At 38.7% G+C, this 17,281-nt stretch overlaps 1 long non-coding RNA gene across 1 annotated transcript in view; it reads left to right on the plus strand.

Annotated features, from left to right (window-relative positions):
• LOC108427485 overlaps positions 1-2,706 on the plus strand; it is a 50,081-nt gene extending 47,375 nt beyond the window's left edge. Inside the window, exon 4 of the long non-coding RNA XR_001857860.1 lies at positions 1,084-2,706. This is a non-coding gene — a long non-coding RNA (uncharacterized LOC108427485). The remainder of the gene's footprint in view (positions 1-1,083) is intronic.
• Positions 2,707-17,281: the final 14,575 nt, after the last annotated feature.

The following is a 17,281-nucleotide window of genomic DNA, read 5'->3' on the forward strand; positions in this document are numbered from 1 at the left end:
TTTGCTAAAGAAGCTGACAGTGATCTTAGAACAATGGACAGGCCACCAGACCTCTATGGCATCGAATGTTTTTCAGATCATGAGAAGCCATGTAACCAACTTCTTAGACTGGACTTTGGAGGTGTGAAAAATGTTCTTGTATTCTTTTTTTTTTTTTTGAAAACCTGAAAGCAAGTGTTTTCTGGAAGCTATAAATACATTTAAAGAAAGGACAATAAATATAAAAATACTATGTTGATATATACTATGACCACCTCCTTGTGTATACACTCATTGTCCATTTTATCAGCTCCACTTACTGTATAGCTGCACTTTGTAGTTCTACAATCACAGACTGTAGTCCATCTGCTTCTCTGATACTTTGTCAGCCCCCTTTTACCTTGTTCTTCAGTGGTCAGGACCCCCATGGACCCTCACAGAGCAGGTACTATTTGGGTATTAGTTCATTCTCAGCACTGCAGTAACAGTGATGTGGTGGTGGTGTGTTAGTGTGTCAGACACTGGAGTTATTAACCACTGTGTCCACTCACTCTACGCTCTGTTAGGCACTCCTACCTTGCCAGTCCACGTTGTAGATGTAAAGACAGAGACAATAGCTCATCTGCTGCAGCACAGTTTGTGTCGGTCATCCTCTAGCCCATCATCAGCAGTCACAGGACGCTGCCCAAAGGACGCTGTTGTGCCTGATTGGTGTATTTGTTGAGGCTTGGGTAATTTCTGTTAACTATATTAAAACAATGAATAATTAACAAATTGTGCATAATGGCTGTTTTGACTGGAAATTCAATAAATGAAATGAGGTCTCTGACATTTGCACTCTATATTGTAGGTAGGCGGATCTTATAAAGCAACCATGTAGGTGTTTCAAATAAAGTTTATGGTCAATGTATTTCAATCCCTGCACATAATCTTCCACTGTTATTACATTATTACACACTATGGGTAAAATGAGCTTGCCAAGTGCACCAGACAGGGTTCCATTTCAGTCCGTAATTATACAATAAAACCCATGACACAGCAACATAATATCTCAATAACAGAAACATTAGATCAAAGTCAGTCAGAGCCTGTTTGTCTTTTCAGGTCATAATGCCTGCTGAGCTGAGCTGCCCGCCGTAGCACGTGTTGATCACATCAGCAGATTGACTGGAGGTGCCTGAGCTACTGCTTTGAACTGAGCTGCTGTTCCCGACAGGAGATCATTACTTCATCACACTGCTAGGATTTGTTCTATTCCAGCCACAGTCAGGAATTGCTGCAAACAGCAGGCCAGGATTTGTTCCTAACACAACAGAGGCCTCTGAACAATGGCAGCAGAGCTACCAGACTGTAGCCTACTAAACTGCATGCTGTCTGCTTTAATGGCATTGATTAAACTCACCAGTTTTCTTTTTAGAAAGTCTTACAAAGCTCTAAATAATGTGAACTACTGGGCATAAACCTGCAATAAATTAAGGTTGTTCATGTTTAGCATAGCTTTGTATGTTCACCAAGTATCCAAAAGTTTGTGGGCACCCGTTTGTCCAGTGTTTGAATCAAGGAACTATCCCACTATTTATTGAAGCAACTACTCTTCTGGGAGGGCTACTATGGTGGAACATTGCTTTGAGGATTTGATTGCATTCAGGTGCAAGAGCATGAGTGAAGTCAGACACTGATAGGGGATGATTAGATCTAGATGATAAATGACACTGTAACTCATCCCAAAGGTATTAGATGGAGCTCCTTCACTCAGAACACAGGAATGTTGAAATGCTCATTTATTTATTGATTGATTGATGTTGGCTGGCTAATGCAGAAGAAAGGCAGATGCTTTTACTGCTGGAAAGCCAAAAACTGTGTCTGTATTTATTTATGATCTTATAAATCAGTGGTTCAGTGACAGATTTATGCAGCTTTTGCTGGGTATTGTAATGATAGACCATTGATGAATCAAAAGCACAGTAGAAGTAGAACTGGGAGTTCTATCAAAAGAATGAGCCTTAGGCATGCAATGCTGTAAATACTGCCTAGCAGGACATACACTCACCAGCCACATTATTAGGTACACATTGCTAGTGAAAGGTCAGACCCCCTTTTGCCTTCAGAACTGCCTCAGATGAAACTGGCCCCAGCAAAGCTTCTTAGAGCATTCACTATTACCCAATGGCTTATAATACCCAAAGTGGAGCCTGGGATGTCTTTTAGAAGCCCCAAATGTCTATTTTTAATGTAGAATGGGCAAAAAAAGGTTTGGCTTGGTGCTAGAAACTATGAGAATCCCATTGGGGTGCTAGCAGAATTTAGCATTCATGTACAGGTGGGTTTTTTTTTATTATATTTTGAGCAGGTTTATACAATTATGGCTTGAATTGAAGGCCTAGCTCTAATAGTCACAGTTCGCCACTGACAATACTTGAGTAAGCCCATTATATATCCCCCCCCATTTGTTATTCTGTCCCAGAACTGTACACTGTTTTATTAGAGGTCCCTCCTCTCTGACTGGTTTTCAGATAGCTATAGAAAGATAGTGTGAGTATAACACACTAGACAATGCCTTCAAGAACCCCATACAACAACACCTGTGAGAAACAGGGCTCTGCTTGAACTGTTTAGGCCATTATAGTGTAACTAATGTCATTACAAAGTCTTGATAGAGAACACAGTATGTGATTTGTGATCTGTTTGATAACTATGAATAAACATGTTGGATGAAATGATAACTAATGCCATGAGTTATTTCTTTTGGAACTATTTGAATTGTAACTTATCATTCTTTTCTTGGGCGCAGGTATTCTCACACTGTCAAGAGAGTCTGGCTGTGAGAAGGCCTTTTCATTTTTCTTTCTGTTCTTGGGCCTACTACATAAAACCCTGGAGAACTCACTGGCTCATGCATGTTTGGGGCAGGAATAGAGCAAAAATATGGGTAATCTCAGCTTGAAATGGTGCACTGGGTGTCGAATCAAGGTGCATGAGGAGCAAGTGTGCACATGCTCACTTGGTTTAGCCTGCTGGGATTCTGAACTGAGACAGAGCCCCTTTTTTACAAACTCTCACAGCAGCTAGTGTTATGTAACTGTCACCTGGGTGCCATAGATGAAAACCTGCAGTGGTGAGAAAGGAAAGGCCTCAAGAGAGAGAGAGAGAAAAACATGGTTTTACTGGTTGTTTTGAAAGTCGAGGCACAGAGGCTGCACTATATCTTTCAGTTTTAGTCACCAAGCTCAGCCGGGCCTGAGACGCTCTTGCTTGCTGTATTTTTTTTTTCTTTCCTACATTCCTGGATTTGTTTTGCTCCACCTTTTCCGGTTTATTTAAATCTTTGATCCCTACGTGGTTTTGTCATATCACACTATCTTTGATGCTGCTCAGCAAAGGCATGTAACTGTGTGAAGGTGAATCAACTCTACAGCTTCACTGAAATACAGTAATACCTTGTTCACTGTTAAAAGCTCTGTGCAGATACATTTTACATTCATCAAGGTACAAACAATGTAAATGTACCCTCAAAGGTACCACATTGGTTTACAGCCCAATTGTGCCCCCTAAATAAATTTTTCTCAAGTAAGAAGTATGTATTAGTTCCATAACCCAATGTTTTAAAACAGAGCAATGAAATAAAACGGCTGGAGACAAGACAGGGTGTATATAATTTTAACAGATTATGGTATATGTTCCCTGACTAAAGGTACTGAGATGTACCATTGAGGGTACCACACCAGTGATAAGAGGGTTACTGCCCCCTTGTGAGTTTCATACCTTAATTTCTGAGTGTTGACTAAAACCAAAGGCATTAAAAATGAGGAGACAATTCACTGAAAAATAAATGAGATAGCTCATAATGCTTAACATGATATCTACTATGGGAAAGCCCCACCCTTCAACGAAAAAGGGCAATCAGTTTGCTAGTAAAGCCACAAGCAGGAAAAGCCCCTCATTGTGGAGGTATTTGAAGATATGGAGCAGTAACCAGAACAACCCAAAAAAACATGCTTTCTGTAAGTTATTTGAGTGAAATGCTTCTACCTAAACCATTCTTGGTCAGATTTTACTGAACTAAAGATTACTAGAGAGCCCTATGTGAAAAAGTAAATTGACTGAACAGACCTTTCTATGAGGACTTTGATTAAACTCACTTGCACAAAACATTTGCAATAGCGTTTGTGACTTTGTTAAATTTCACTAGCAGTAGCCACTATCATCAATAATAAGTCTTTAATGTTAGCACGTAACTAGCATGTTAGCTTGTGTGTTAGGTTGTGATTAGCGCATTAGGTCGTGATTACCCAGTTAGCTCACTGTTAGTGTGTTGGCCTGGAGATGTCAGGAAACGTTAATGTGGAGTTTATAAGTTTCTCCCCATTCAAAAAGTTAGGGGTTCTCACATGACTGGAAATGACTACCTGGGATGCTGACCAAACAGACTTTTCCAGAAGGACTATGTTAAAAAAAACTCACTGCCATCATTTATTTGCATATTGGACTAGTCGTTTCCTCTCATCTTTCGTCTGTTTTTTAGGAAACTGCCTTGCCTTTCAGCCTTAATAAACAAAGATATATCCGGAAGGTCTGCTGTTACAACCTAGTCTTGGGTTGGGCCATAATGGTGGACATGGTGAATGGTGGATAAATCTGTACAAAGACAAACACCAGATATGACTTCAAGTTGGCCAATGCCAAAAACTAATAAACCAAAGCCCCAAACTAGCTTTATTTCCTTGCTTACCTAGTCCAAAGAAAAGAAAAGACAAGAAAGGTCTGCTTACCTAAACTCCCTAAAGGACCCACAAAACAGGCATACAAAACCCCACTCCCAACCCTACAGCTGGTGAGACTTTATACAACATATACAAAAGGTGGACTACATATACAGTGCTGTGAAAAAGTATTTGCTCTTTTTTTGCAAGTTGGTCACACTTGAGTGTTTCAGATCATCAAGCTACGGTTAATATTAGACTACGGTAACCCATGCAAGCACAAAATGTTGTTTTTAAATGAAGGTGGAAAATGGAAGGAAAAATGCTCTTCAGCTATATATGGCCCTGTGTGAAAAAGTAGTTGCCACTTTAGTTTGCTGGGTTAACCAGTTAACCGAATTCAGTTGACTATTGGGTCCAATTTCACAAGCCACACCCAAGCACGAATACGACCAGACTTGTTGAATCACGTCAGTGGTACCTGTCTGGCAATATAAAGCAGACTAGAAGGTCTGCTTTACATAAAAGCAGCACATGATACCACGTAAAGAGATTCAAAAACAGATGCAAAACAAAGCCATTGAAATCTGGGACTCCAGCAAACCACAATGAAAACCCTTGTCCACAAGTGGAGAAATCTTGGAACAGTGGTGAACCTTCCCAGGAGGCCTACCATAGTTTCACCAAGTGCACACTGATGAGTCTTTCAAGAGGTCACAAAAAAACCCCAGACTAATTTCTAAAGAACTCATCTTGTCTTGCATTTTCCAATAAATATCTAGATGACCCCCAACACTTTTGGGATAATATACTACGGCATGATGAGTTAAAGGTGTAATTTTGTGATAGACACGGGTACATTTATGGCATTTGGCTGACGCTCTTATCCAGAGCGACTTACAATTTGATCATTTTGCACAGGTAGGCCAAGGCAGTGTTAGGAGTCGTGCCCAAGGACTCTTATTGGTATAGTGTAGGGTTTTTGCCCAGGTGGGGATTGAACCCCAGTCTACAGTGTTGAAGGCAGAGGTGTTAACCACTACACCATCCCATTAACGCTGGTATAAAACTAACATCGTATTCCATCATAAGAACATCAAACCAACTGTATGTCATTAATGATACCAACTAATACTATAATACATTTCAAATTTCACCACAGTTTGATTGGATTATTTCGGTACAATTAAAAGTTCTTGTTTTTCTGAATACACAACGATTGTGATGGGAGGAACTATTTACACAGCAGTGAAAAACAAATTATAAACACAACTATTGTTTTGTATTAAATAGTATTATAAGGGATTCTAATGTTCCAATATATGTAGATGAATCACCACCATAATCGTTTTACATCCCTGAAACTTTAGACTCTCTCTCTTTGAATTCTTCTTGGCCTGAGAGGAAACAATTGCATGAACATTCCCTCCTCGCTGGGTTTCAGACAGAGGAAGAAGGAGGTCTCAGTGCTGATAGTCTGGATCCCAGCAGCACAGAGGAGGCTTTGTTGAGCCAGTGCTGTGGGGGGGAGGGGGTCTCAAACTCCCACAGACAGGTGACCAGCAAGGGCCAATCGAGTGGCCAGGTTTTCTTCGTCTGCTATCCAGGATGACTCATCTCCAGACAGACAGCTCTGGGGAACTCTCTCACAGACAATCAGATTCCGGGGGCCAAGCACCAGCCTCCACAGCCATCGGGCAGATTCCAACTGCACCATGTAATCCAGACTTCTTACATAATCTGTTATCACTTATCACTCAGCTCTGCTATGCACCAAGCACAAAAGACATGGTTCTGTGAGAGAGTTGTATGTAGATACTCTTCTTACCTGGGAACAAATCCCAAAAAGAAAACATTGGTAAATATCAGAAGTTTTGTAAAATTAGTGCAAGTGGGTTTTAAGAAGAAGTTTCTTTCTGAGAAAGGTTGGTGAATGAGGCCCATTGTTTTGATGTCTGAAATGTTATTCTTATCACAGCAAAATCACCAGTGCAAAAATAGATAATTGTTAAAAGTTACTCAGCCCAGTACAACTGGATTGACAATCCAATAATTAAACAGATGAAAGACATTTTAAAATAAATTTTCTTTTTTATGCATATTATAAATACTTTTTACTGGTGTTTCATTTCGGTTTCAAAACTACAAGCAGCAATTCATTCAACAGCTAACAGGCTCTTCTTCTTATGCTCACAGGACTTCAGTTGAATTATTTAGTAAAGATTCTATAAAAAAATCCTATACATTTCTACTTATAATGCTATATGAGGAATGTATTGTATTGACACGAAATTTTCTTAACATTTAAAAGATCATCCTTGATTTCTAAAGTGTTATACGTGTTTTTTAACTGCTTAAGAGCATTCATACAAACATTTGGTATTATAAGGCTTTATGTATGCCATATAACACTTTATAATGCATTAGGAAAACAGGGTTAATAGGAAGTGTTACTAAGAATTCACTTAAATACTGTAGTATGCAAAGTAAAATGAATAAAAACCCAAAATAGTTTCACAGCCCTTTAAAGACTGCACACCACACTCACTCTGTTAAAACACAGAACCTGTTTTAGGCTATTAACTGTGTCAGAACATTCTACCCAAAAGAATGATCTGTACTTTTGTATTTTGTGCCATTCTGTAAAAGAAAATGTTACCACACATACTCAGCATACACAGTGTCCATATAATCCATCAACTTTGTTTGCCTGCAAGGGATCAAGCACCTGGGACATGTCTCCCACACAGATGGGTTAAACATAGTGGACCCATCGTTCATTGACATCTCTCTCTATGTATGTGTGTACTGCAGTGACTACGCCTCATCAGTCAGCAGGTGGAAAAATTTCATTCCCATGAGACCACACAGCTGAGAACTTTCCATTTCAGAACATTCCACCTTCCACACTCTCCCAACATGCATTTCTGAGGAGGGTGTTTGTTGTTTTAACCCCTTAAATGGCCAGGGCCCACTGGCAGGCGCAAAGTTTTATTACACACTGCTTTGGTGTTGTAGCCCTTGTACTGAATGCATATATGCATATGCATAAGCCTGGGATTCCAAGAGGTTAACTCAAGTGACATTCACTATTTTGCTTTTGATAAAATCTTTAACACGCTGTTATTTCGGTTGTTTTGTTGTGCTATTTAAAAGAAATTACATAAATACATCATTCAGTTTCATGTTGAAGTAATAAGGAGACTTTAGGGCAGCCAATCAAAACAGAGGTAATTTACAAATGTTAGTCCTAAAGGAACTGCAACAAGAATTCTAAGGGTCATGCAAAAATGAATTATGTCTGTTCAAATATCATAAGTGGAGATCAGAAAACACATCAAATACAAAGAGAATGCTAACAAAAGCTGAGACTGTGTGTGAAATGGTTATATTAAATTCTGTATGATATTGAAAAAAATAGAAATGCTTGATATTTGATGTTTTACCATATGAACATTGTTTCAAATATGCACTTATTCTAAATATTCTAAATAACACATTCCATAAAACTTGGAACAGGATCACGTTTACTACTGTGTGGCATTCCAACCTTTTAGAAGCACTTACTAATCGTTTGAGGACTGAATTACACAAAGCATTGCAAGTTCTATATAGCACCAAAAGGGTTCTTCTATTGGGATGATGTCAAGCTTGTAAAAACAGAAGAACCTTTTTTGGTATATCTATATAGAAGGCAGTGTACGTTGCTCTAAAATGTGTTCAGAGTTAATGGTTCCTGTACAGATGCGCAGGTTAACCACTAATACTCCCTTCCCACAGACCATGACAGAGGCCGGCTTCGAATGCTGCTTATGCTGCTAAGAATCTGAATGGTCCTTTTCTTTTTTGGCCTGGGGAACATGATGTCCATTTTTTCCACAAACAATCTGAAAGGTTGACTCTTCAGACTGTGCATCAGTCCAGTTCGCAAGAGCTTGAGCCCAGAGAAGTTGGCAGTGTTTCTGGTGACATATGACCTCCACTGTGTGTGATGCAGTCTTAAGTAGCATTTGTGGATGCAGAGATGAGTGGTGTTTACTGACAACAGTTTGTGAAAGTATTCTCAAACCCATGTAGTGATATCCCTTACAAAAGAATGGCGGTTCTCAAGGCGGGGCAATGGAAAGTTTGGAATCTAACAACTAATTTCCCTACTTCAATGAATGCCTTAATCAATTTGCTTCAATGACTTGTGAGTAAGACATAGTCCAAAGTAATGTGCACCGTGTTTTTGTTAACACTGCTGATAAATACTACTTCTGAAGGTTAAAGTATCTGAGCAGTTTGTCCAGTTTAAGCCCACATCAGCCCACATTAAGCCTTCATCAAATATATTCAGCAGTTAAGTACAAACATTCTTGGTAAGTGGATATTACATTGGACGCTTTATTATTTGATCACTGTGATGAAAACTAGAATTGATGAGAGTTCATTCTGGAGTGAAATTTTAGCCTTATTTTTATCGATACTTATTAAAAACATGGTCCAAGAAAGGAAGGAAAAGCACTTGAAAGCTTTGATGTTGAAATTACAGATGCCTTACTCAGCTTGCCCATTAATAAATCACTTTGAGTGCTAACAGCTCATAGAATCGCATGGATCTGTCATCTGGAGGAATCAATTATATTTCCATGCAACATCTGCACTTTCAGTTGTCTTTAAATCTGAACTTGGCTTCAAATAGAATAAGCTACTATAAGAATCATTTCCATTTTCACTTACAATAACATTATAATGACACTGTTATTATTAGGTTTGTAAGAAAGATATGTTAAATAGAATCTGCATTCGTTATTAAAAAACACATACGGCCCACATCTCTTGTAGTGGTCATCCTTCATGGCCTACAGAGCTGAGTAAAGCTCCAAGCCTATCAAACCAGCAGAGCAGGTTATAAATCAGACATCCCCACTATAAAATTACATTGCACTGGACTGTAGAAGTTATTGTATATCTGCATGTCATATGTTTAACACGCAAATGTACAAATGACTGTTAACAGACACAAAATTAACAATGTCTTCTTTTATAATTTGATTTTTCTCTGTTTAATAATGACTTGGCAATTTTCTTTTCTTTTTTTTTGAAAAACTCATCGTAGTTTAGACACTTGTACAGTTTGAGGGCTGACATAAGAACTTCTTCTTCTTCTTTCGGCTGCTCCCTTTAGGGGTCGCCACAGTGGATCATCTGCCTCCATCTTGCCCTATCCACTGCCTCCTCTACTTTCACACCAATCATCTCCATGTCCACCTTCACTACATCCATAAACCTTCTCTGAGGTCTACCTCTTCTCCTTCTACCCGGCAGCTCCATCTCCAACATTCTTTGCCCAATATATCCACTATTCCTCCTCAACACATGTCCAAACCATCTCAACCTGGCCTCTCTGGCTTTATCTCCAAACTGCTCCACCTTCACTGTTTCTCTGATCTGTTCATTTCTAATCTTGCCCATCCTTGTCACTCTCAACGAAAATCTTCATCTCCGCCACCTCCAGCTCAGCCTCCTGTCTTTTAGACAGAGCCACAGTCTCCAAACCGTACATCATAGCAGGACAAACTACTGTCTTGTAAACCTTCCCTTTCACTCTTGCTGCTATCCTTCTGTCAAACATCAGCCCTGACACCCGTCTCCACCCACTCCATCCTGCCTGCACCCTCTGGTTGACCCAAGATATTTGAAGTCATCCACCTTTACGACCTCTGCACCTTGCATCTTCACAAATACAGACATATGCAAAAGTGTGGGCACCCCTGGTTAAATAACATATTTTGCTTTCCAAGTAAACACGCTTCTGCACATTTTTACAGTATAATTATTGTTTATTTGCTGAATTTAACATATTTGCAAATGGTGTATGCAAAGGTTATGACATGCATGCAAGTTATATTGATGATTGACAAAGACCACATGACTTTACATTTTATATTTAATGATTTTCCAATATTTTATACTTGGCAAATTAATAGAAATTGCACACTAAGGTTTGCAGAAAACATATTTGACATTTGAATTAATTGCTTGCTTCCTATACAGTTTATTGCAACCAACAGCACAGCAAATTGAATGCGTCTCCTTTGCTTAACACAGTTCTGTATTTGGTCCTCAAACAGTGACTGAGCAGTGATTATACAAAGTGACATTGTATGAAATGCAAGTGTATGTTCAGTTGGTGCAAACTGACAATCATTCTGATTTGTACTTAAAACATTGAGGAGAGTCGTGTCCCCAAACTTTTGACGTGCATCTGAATTGGGTGCATAATTCTGTGTCTCTGGAAATAATTACAGCAGCTCCAAGAGCACAAAACCCATATAGCCATCATGGCGCTATCAGTTCCAGCATCACCAGAAGCAGCAGTTGCTGCCTCCAACTCCACGACTGCTGCCTTGAAGGCTTAGACACATTAGCTGATTGAGCCCTGATATGATAATTAGTGTTGGTTTTCAGACGAGCCATGTGGGCCTCTCATTTCCCAAAATACTCAAAGATGCAGACTTAAGAACCAGTTGTAGGAGGTTTGTGTTGCTACAGAAAAATTGCTATTGCTAAATATAAATGGCCACAAACATTTTGAGCACAGTTTGTCCGCCTACAGAATAAAAGCAGATGCAAATGGTACAGGTGTTTCAGAACTGTCCAGTTACAGAAAACAGAAAAGAGTATTTCTCTGTAGAATGAATACATTTCCAAAATCCTTGCAATGAACTCAGTGAAATACACATGTTGCAGAATGCCACTGCAAAATTAGTTAAATGCTTAAAAACACTTGAATACACTAAATATCGAACATATTGTAGACATTGCCACATCAACTAACCTTTATTATTTTGGAAGAGCTGTACACTAGACGTTGGAACATTGCTGTAAGGATTTGATTGCATTCAACCACAAAAGTATTAGTGAGGTCAGGTACTGATGTTGGATATTCAGTTCTGGATCAAAAATGTCACTCCAGCTCATGCCAAAGGTACTGGGTGGAGCTGCATCACTGCAGACAGTGCAGGCCCACTGCTTCACAGCCCAAGGCTGCGGAGTTGGCTGACGCCTGGCATTGGGCATGTTGACCTTAGACTCATGTGTGACTAATTACTAATTAGTAGAGGTGTCTGAATACTATTGTGTATATATATATATATATATATATATATATATATATATATATATATAAATATATAGTGTACAAAAATGAGCTTCCTTTTGCTTAGAAAAGCAACTATACACAAAAGAACCACATAATTGTTCATCATACTGAGATTGCTAGTTCATTATTATGAGCACAAGAAAGCAAATAAGTAATATTTTCTTTTTGGATGGTCCAATGGGTGAATGGATGGATGGATGGATGGATGGATGGATGGATGGATGGATGGATGGATGAATGAGTGGGTGGGTGGATAGATAGATAGATAGATAGATAGATAGATAGATAGATAGATAGATAGATAGATAGATAGATAGATAGATAGATAGATAGATAGATAGATAGAGCCTGGTACCATGATAGGACAACATGACTGCACACCAGTACACAAAGCAAGGTTCATAAAGACATGGATGAGCAAGTTTGGTGTGGAAGAACTTGACTGGCCTGAACAGAGTCCTGACCTCAACCCGATATAACACCTTTAGGATGAATTAGAGTGGAGACTGGAAGCCAGGCCTTCTCGTCCAACATCAGTATCTGACCTCACAAATGTGCTTCTGAAAGAATGCTCAAAAATTCCCATAAACACACTCCTAAACCTTGTGGAAAACCTTTCCAGAACCCTATTAAGAATGGGATATCACTCAAGTTCATATGCGTGTGAAGGCAGATAGCTTTTGGAAATATAGTGTATGTCAAATATGTTGCTCATAAACACTTATGCATTACTTTGAAATTCATTAATTAACGGTAATGCATGTGTCATGAAGTCTGTATGTAGGTAATCTTCAAGTAAAGTTTTGCCAACCATACTGTGCTTAATACCAAGGTCAAGAGCAATTGCTTTCTTCAAGAGCAATTTGTGTTCCATATTCCATCACTGGGATTAAAGTTTTAAATCAGTTGACAGCAAACTTCCCAAAATTTCCAAATCTCTCAGACTGAAGCTAAAGGCCTGTGAGAACTGCCCTACGCTAACCCTAAAATTACAGACCACTGCTAACCTTGTCTGAGAACCAATTACCTACAGCTCAAGACAGCTCTTCTTAAAGGTATTAGCTATTGCCAAAATCCAAATCCTCTGGCATATCGACGTAGACCACTTTATGAAGATTTAAAAATGCACTTTCTTTTGACCTTCATCACAATGTTGCTATGCATAAATCGTGGTTAGCAAATATGTGAAATGATTTTCCAGCAGACTTGGACACATGTTTTGGACGAGTCAACAGGGTCACGGCCAGCTTCGGAGCGTTTGATATTTTTCAAAAACTCCATGCTGTGCATTGCCGTTTCCAAAAGCCTTCATGATTAGCCAAGGCTAAGTGACCGCATCACAGGTTTGCATTAAGACTTTTTGCCGGTTACACCCTTAAGGCACACAATCCAGTCTGTTCTTGGTCTGCAGGGCTGGGCCTGGTCCTATCACATCTCCCTTGACTCAGCTTTTACTAGCTGGAACTGAGATTAGAGTCAAAAGTGTGTAACAGACCCAGATGGGCTGCATTAAACTGTGGAGTTTGTTAGTTACAGCAAATAAAACTGTCTGCGTCTAGACCATGTCCAGTCACTGGGTGTATCTAGGGGTTTTCAAACAAAGGCTGCTGATTCTAAGAAGTTGATATGTAAATTTGGTGCTGTATGGGCTTTTTTTTCCCTCTCCACATGCAAAAACAAGAACAGAACCAAAGAGGAATCAATTGAGCTTTTAGTTCTGGTTCCAGTTTTTCAGTCTTTCCACCTGCTTAAGAGACAGAACTGATTAATAAACACAACTAGCATCTATTTGTGTTTTTGGATATTTTTATGCAATGCTTGGTGGCTAATTAGCTAATTAGCTATCTTGCTGGTTTAGCTAAACAAGTTAGTAGTGACATAATAAAGTACACTACATATGCACTCTCACAATGTGTTCTATACACTTCAGTATTTTTATTAACTCAAAAGTTTTCCTGCTCAATAATAATATAATGCTGTACATTGATTGTCATTTATTTTTATTTCCGTCAAAATGGTTTGCAAGACCAACTATGTGTTAAAATGACTAAACATTGACTCACAGTATTTCAATACATCCAATACATTATCTATAGATGTGCAATTTATTAGTAAACTATATCTTGAAAGTCGGCTGATTCCTAACAGAGTTAGACTTAAGGTTAGAATTAGTTCTAGGGTTAGTCTTAGGAACAGGTTAGAGTTAGTTCAAGGCTTGTGAGTTGGGCAAATAAGGCAAATCTAATATAACTAGCTGAATGTAAGCCAACTACAAGCCATGACACCTTGCAAAGCAAATAAACTCCAAATAAACTGCCACCAATTCTAGTTTAGTGATCTTATTGGTTATGCAATAGTGTTGAATAACTGTATCCTCACCTTACACAGTACTCAACAGTAAAGAATCTGTTAAATGGTATTTGGCTTCAGCTGCAAAGACAGAAAATAACACTGAGTACCAGTAAGATCTGTTGGTGCCAATCTTGAGCAGATACCAAAATTCATGACACTGGAACATTTGGTACTGACCTGAGGCCCAGGGAAAAGCATGGTTTCAGTTTTCTAGCGCACAGAAACACCATGTGATGCACATGATGTTTCTGTGTGTCATTATGATACCACTGCTGAAATGAAAATAAATGTGTACACATAAAGCACAATGTAATTCACTGTAAGAAGTCATTCTGGATAAGAGCATCTGCTAAATGCTGTAAATGTAAATGTAAAAAAAAAAAAATCTTTAATCATGAATCAAGTCAATTATTTCTCATTTAGAGATTGCGCAACACTTTCACTCTAGGGCAGTGTTCATATGGCTATATACATGTACAAAAGCTTGTCATTTTACCAAATCTATGTCATTGTAACATACACTGAGCTGTCAAGTCTGTCATTTCACAAGAAAGATCAGAGAAATAAACCAAAGTTATGTGAACTTGACAGTCAGTTGACATAAAGGGCTTATTTAGGTATCATATAGCCCCATACACTCTGCCCTATTGAACATTACCATCAATTTGTCTTATTCCATTGGAAGATCATTTCACTTTTTTCATAAAGATAGCATTGCTTGCAATGTTACCCTTATTTCTCCCATGTAAGAGTATCCCTCGCATTGCATTACATTAGAAAGAATTGCCCGAGAAGGTTTACAGTGTCATATACAGGGTCATGGTAGACGCTGATTGTATGTAAGCAATAGTATCTTTGTCCCCAGACTGATGAAGCATGTTCATTTCCCCACAGAGCAAAACCACAACAACACAGTGCTGCTGCCTGATAAGCTTCCAAACATCCAAAACAAAGCTTATCTTCAAGTCATAGTTTATTTTGAACCTTTCAGCACTGGATTGCAGATAATGTTATCCACAGTCTCCAGTGAATATATCAGCATATTTCAAGTGTTTTGACCACAAGTTGGAATTTCGTGAGGTACAATACACTGACGCTGGCTCATAACATGTTAAATGACTAATCTGGAAGTTTTGTTTAGGAACTTTGAGTTTCGGGTTGTGAGTCTGAGTACATGCTGGAGATGAAGTCACATAAACGGCTAGAGCATTGTTTTTGAAAAAGTAATTTCACATTATATTCTACTGTAGACCAGCAAGACTATATTTGGAATAGACAGTGCAGTCCATACATAATTGGACTTTTTATGCCAGTCATGCTTGCCTATGTCTATGTACCATGCATTTGTTGTGGCCTTCATACGTCATTCTAGCTTATGGTTTAATAGCATTCTTGATTGTATATTAGATTTAAAAGGAAACAAAGAAGCAATGAGATTTAGAATCTCACATTATATGTCCTAGAATACCATTACATAAGGTGAACCCACAGATGACACAGGCATTCAGCTGTGCACACTGAGCTTGTGTAACCTTCATAGAATGGATACTCTATAATACTCTATAGAATAGAATGGGATACTCTGAGCCTAAGCTAACCATGACTCATTGAAAAGCAATATATATATATATATATATATATGTATATACAGTATAACGCTCCATCACTGGGGTGTGGAGTAGTGGAGCTGAGTTTTCTGAAGTGGTGGAGCTCCATCCAACACCTTTGGGATGAGTTGGAAAGGAGTTTTAGATCCAGGATTAATCATCCAACATCACGAATGCACTTGACGCTGAATGTGTTCCTAATCACTAGAGGCTGTTACTGCAGCAAAGTGGAACAAACTCATTAATAAAGTTTTGAAAAGAACTGTTTAATAAGCAGGTGTCTACAAACTTTTGGACATTTAGGGTAATTTAAAATCTGGGAATGTATATACATTGGGTGAACCACATAGGCATTATAACGCTAAATGCAATGGCATCTGTTATGACAGTCAATGGTAACTTGCTGTTGACATCTGCCATGACATGTTGACAGCATGGTTATATCAATGTTATGTAGTAGGGTTCAAGTAAAGTGAAAATCAAAGAAAGTAATTGACCAGAAATTATTGAACAAGTGCACAACATTTGGAAGTTTCTTTGGGATCATTTTCCTACAGCAGGTAGATACACCATCAAACTGATTTGCCAACTTTTTACTGGGATCTAAGCAGTTAACCCCTCAAAATCCCAGGTTTATAACAAACACAGGGTTATTATTCCGTTACTACAGGGACTACAAACTGGTTGAGCTATTCTTAGGTTAGTAACGTGTGTAATAAATGTTTGAGGCCTGCTGGTGGCCATGGGTGTGTGTGTGCTGTCACAGAATTCTTGCAGTCACATCAGTTCCACTAGCAGCCATACATACCTATGAAAGAACATTTCAAGTAAAGCGGCTTGTTTTGGTCATGACCAGTTCCTTCTGCACCCTTTCCTATTTCCATCACTCTGTTGAAGCTTAATCTTCATCACATCCGTCAATGAAGCTTAGTGCTAGAACTCTGCATGCATATTTATACAATAACTCTGCCTCATTTCTTTATATTGTCCCTCTCATGCTCTCCAATCTTCTAATTCTGGACTTCTCACAGTTCCCTCAACTAGACTTTCTACTATAGGTGGCAGATCTTCCAGTGCTGCTGACCCCAAACTCTGGAATTCTATACCTCCTACTCTTCGTAATTGTTCTACTCTGTCTTCCTTCAAATCTCTGCTAAAATCTCTCTACCAGTGTTCTGAGAGTCTTTAAAAGGTCTTATAAGGTAAATATTGGTGTCCCTTCATAGAGTTGAGGGAATTACCTTTGTTCCACTAAAATAGGAGGATGAACCATTAATTCCTAAATGGTCAAACTGATATGAATAACAATTTCCAGTCTACAAAAAACTAAATTTGTGCCACTGGAATCCTTATGCTCTCCACTGCAGATCCTTCAGAGGTATCTTTTTGTATTTACATTTGAAACCCAGTATTTTGCTTTCTTTCAGAGACCCTCTCCAAAGCTTGGGAGCAAGAACAGTTTTTGAGATGACGCACAGACATACATCACAGTTCTT

Source organism: Pygocentrus nattereri, chromosome 4 (assembly GCF_015220715.1).
Source record: "Pygocentrus nattereri isolate fPygNat1 chromosome 4, fPygNat1.pri, whole genome shotgun sequence".
In the NCBI taxonomy this organism is placed as follows: Eukaryota; Metazoa; Chordata; class Actinopteri; order Characiformes; family Serrasalmidae; genus Pygocentrus; species Pygocentrus nattereri.